General features: G+C 30.2%; 1 long non-coding RNA gene across 1 annotated transcript; it reads left to right on the forward strand.

Annotated features, from left to right (window-relative positions):
- The first annotated feature begins 251 nt into the window (after positions 1–251).
- LOC134201028 (uncharacterized) lies at positions 252–3,905 on the forward strand. The gene is made up of 4 exons (XR_009976186.1): positions 252–1,476; positions 1,649–1,720; positions 2,176–2,296; positions 2,388–3,905. It is a non-coding gene; the product is annotated as an uncharacterized LOC134201028 (long non-coding RNA).
- Positions 3,906–4,397: the final 492 nt, after the last annotated feature.

The following is a 4,397-nucleotide window of genomic DNA, read 5'->3' on the forward strand; positions in this document are numbered from 1 at the left end:
TTGTTTTGTGTCTCGTTAATTTGTTAATAATCTGTAGTGTATCGTGTTGTCGTAATATAGAACTATTTCTCGTATTGTTTTGTTTAATTTTTTATATCCAGTAAACTCCAGTCGTGCGTCGGAGCGGACACACACACTTTTTTTTTAAATTGCAGTACGTATTAAATTTGTGTTATCGAAAGTACTGATTTATTTGAAACTTCTTTGTTCTCTTTGTGACAATGACAGCTGTGCGAGTATTAATAGCGTATTTATAGGTCGTTGAAAGAATGCCGTGTCAGCCAGGGGGGTGCAACTCCCATACAAAGGAAAAGAACATTCAACTAGCGTCATCTTTAGGAACCGGCGAGGTCATTTTTGAAACGTTTTGGCCTTAATGAACTAATAAACTCACTAGATGGCAGATACGAGTTCTGACTCAATAAAAAAGGTTAGCGTACTTTGAAGCAGTGCTTCCACTTTTAGGGAATTCTCCCTTTTTTAGGGAAAAATAGCTGATATTTTGGATGATAAAGACAATTTAAAAAATACCAGGATTTAGGATATTTCGGGGTAAAAAGCAAAGCCTATACTAGTAACTGTTGTGAATTTTAAAATAAACGATAATTAAAGTAAAACAATGAACATTTTATTTTATGGAGAGAGAATGACATTAAGTCGAGTTGACAAGTAAAAGAATAAAACAGAGTTGTGTATAAAAACTATAAAGAAGGTTTGATTCAACAGTAACCCTCTAGTAAAGTAAATCATAGATTAAGCCACTGCTTTTTTCTTAGGGATTCCCCAGAATCCCAATAAGTATAATCCGCCAAACTTTTATTTACCTATTTTCGTTGATGTCACCAGAACTTACTTGTATTGTAATATACAGGTACTTCATGTACCATGAAAGATTATCATGGTAATTTCATTTACGAAAACCTTGTAATTGTCATTTCACTTTTGCTAGCAGTTCCTTCTTCAAAGACTGAGGTGAAAAGATTATTCAGTGTTCTCAAATGTAAAAACTGACAAAAGAAACAGGCTTTCTAATGAAACCCTGAACGGCTTGCTTCATAGAAAGTTCCCAACTTTGCCAGCAAACAATTGCTCAATTTTAGAACCGAACAGTGTTAGGTTGCGTGCAGCAAAAGAATATAAAAGCAATGCGTCGACTTCCTTGAAAATTCTAAACCTATAGATCTATGATCTTCTGGGGGCGTTTATATTATATATACCTACATTAAATAATATGCTGTGGTTTATTTTCTGTATTTTATTTATGCTTTCTATATAAAGGATTTATGAAAGTTGTCTAGGAAATTTTAGGGATAAATTCAAAAGAAACTAGGGTAAAATGTGTTAAAAAAAACGTAAGTGGAAACACTGCTTTGAAGTTTTCAAAATTCCAGGGCCGTAAAACAATCTCAAAAAAAAAAAAAGTTTTCAAAATGTCGTAACGATTTAATTTTTTAAATCGTTTTTTTTGGTCTTGGTGTGAGTTATTTTACGTTGTAGTATTAATTTAGAGCATCTTTTAACTTTATGAGAATATTAGACGATTAGACATTGAGAAACTCTGTTTTGAATTCTCTTTAGACATAACTTGGTTCCAATACTTTTTTCTTCGTTAGCGTTTCGTAAGCCTAACTATTTTCGTTTCTTACAGAAAGTTTATTATTAAAAATCAGCATGCCTCGAAGATCGAAAATGAAATGCTATTTCGGATGCCTTGATAACGGTGAGTTTACACTATTTTCCCGGTATATTATTTGCTAACAGAATTATTATTCATAATATAATTAAATGAATTAGCACCAACTAATGGTCCTTCCTATTTCTGCTGCCTAGCTATCATATATGTTAAGTTTGATCAAAACAGTCGGTGTTAAGTCTCGTACTATCACACACACACCTCAGATAATAAAATTGTCTCGAGTGGGTGGAAGTATTTATGTTTTGCAACTCAGCGTATTATATGCTTATTGTCAAGTGGGCCCGAACTAGTTTTTTGGAATGATCAATCAGTCATGCTTTCCTGTTTAAATAAAATATAGCACAATTGATCTCACATCCAAAGTTAGATGATGGCATTCACATTTTGTTTCCTGGTGTTTGATAACCAAGTTACACCAAGTGGCCTGTGACCACGTTCATCCTTCTACCCAATATAAAATAATGTTTTTATTTTTGTAGACAAAGGTTTGATAATGACAAAATTTTATGGAAAAATTATAAGGAGCACTAAAATGTCTGAAACATGAAAAGATTGATGCACTATATTTGAACCAGAACGTGTTATGTAATATATTAATTTGTAAGTATGATTACATTAACACTAAATTTTTCATGGTCGTATTTTTTCAATATTTGTTACATACTTAAGATACTTTGTTTCTCCGTTTCAGAAGAGAAACTGATTCAGCAAGGAATGTGAACTCACAAGGGATCTTAATTTTTTTTAAATATGTTTATAATTTATAAATTAATAATTGAAATAGTTCATAAGAACTAAATTGATGCCAATTTTGTTTTAAAATAGGTTGTTTAGTTCTTATAGTTATACTATTACGTTTGAATAGTTGTAATTAGTAAGTTAGTAATATATGAAAATACTGATATAAATTTTTGTAAATGAGCTTTTGTAAATTCTACGAGAAGATGATTTTAATTAATGATCAAAAGTCAACGATCTTCAAAAGCATTATTTGCAATTATTTAGATTAACTGTGGAATATATTTGCTAAGTTGTGTTTTCTGTATTAGCAGATATAAATGAAAATGCCTAAACATGATTATGTTTCTTACATTTTCATTATGTGAAATCAATATGCTTGTGACTGAGTATATTAATAATTTATTAAAACTTAAGTGATAGACAGCAACCCCTATGACACTGCTGAAGTTTATAAGCACTGGTGACCACTTATCATGAGCCGGGTTGTGTGCTCGTCTGCTATTGAGTGCAATAAAAATTTTCGAGACCCTTTCTATTATTTAGATGTAATATTAATGTACATTTAATTTGGATTAAAAGATAAATTTACATTTTATGTTTGCATGTGTATGTTTATAATTCATTTGCATGTAACGAACATCAGTTTCTTTTGTAACAAAATGCAAACTAATGGTTTGTAATGAATGTAATTAACTTTAAGATGATTTTCTTTCAATCTGCTGTTTGTTTCATCTAGTATTACCAAAGCTAAAGCATCAGAAACGTCAGAATAGAAATAATTTAGATAAAGAATAAAAGTATAACTATTGTAATCATGTCTAAGATTACTATAAGTGTCATTAAGTACAAACTATCAATATTTAAGAGTACTTTAAATCATCATTACATTTTTTTAATTTTTTTTGTTTTTTTTTTGTTTTTCAAATCATGTAACAAAACGTTTGTGCAGAACAAAATGTCACATGTTATGAACATGATTGTGGGTTAATCGTTTCTTAAATTTCTAAATGTTTATAAGAATGCTAAGAATAATTTAGTATTCACTTTAGTGTGTGTATTATCTCTACAATGCTAGTTTAAATGACAATTATTGTATGACGAAGCATAGGTAGTATTTATAGATGTAATATTTTCATACAAGGTCATGATCTGTCACGATTAACTTTAAGCAAGAACTGCTATCATTAAGAAACAAATTTATTAAATTTAATTCAAATTGTCTACTATGTTTATAATGGAAAGCTGACATGTTTATATTTCGCACAAATGACTTAATTGACATTGAATGATTTGATTATCTAGACTTAATTAACTTTTAGATAACTTTCGATTTAATGTTAATAAGTACGCTAGTAGGATTAATCTAGAGGAGTTATTGTTATTCGAAGTTTTATACAATTGTACGTTCATACAATCTTTTAACCGAAAATTGTTTGTAATATAGGGAAATTAAATAGCTTACAGAGAATTACAGCTTTTTATTTTAAAAAACTGTTTTCTCTCTGTATGAAAAGATCTTATCGATTAGAATGCTGAACACAATCAAACATTCCTTAATATCGCATAAGTACTACCGGGAATTCCAGCGATTCTAAACGATAAGATTTTTTCATAAAGAGAGTTATTAAAAATATTAAAATTACTAAAAAAGCCACCTGGTGGGGGGTAGGGAGACTAATAATCGACCGTAGCGACGCCTGCTGGACCGGGCTTTAACTAAAGCAAAAATAAAAATGAGAGTCGCGCATCTATCTCTAATATATTAAGTGTATTCTCTAATATATTAAGTGTATAATCTATGGTGTCAGCTAAAGTGTTACCTTGAAGAGTAAGAGTACTCTTATTACTCACGAACACAATTAGGTATTGGTGATTATGACAATGACATAGAGAGATATACACATAGAAAGATTACCGATTAGCTCTTAAATACTAAAAATACAGCCACTAGATAGGAGTT

Source organism: Bombyx mori, chromosome 22 (genome assembly GCF_030269925.1).
Source record: "Bombyx mori chromosome 22, ASM3026992v2".
NCBI classification, from domain to species: domain Eukaryota; kingdom Metazoa; phylum Arthropoda; class Insecta; order Lepidoptera; family Bombycidae; genus Bombyx; species Bombyx mori.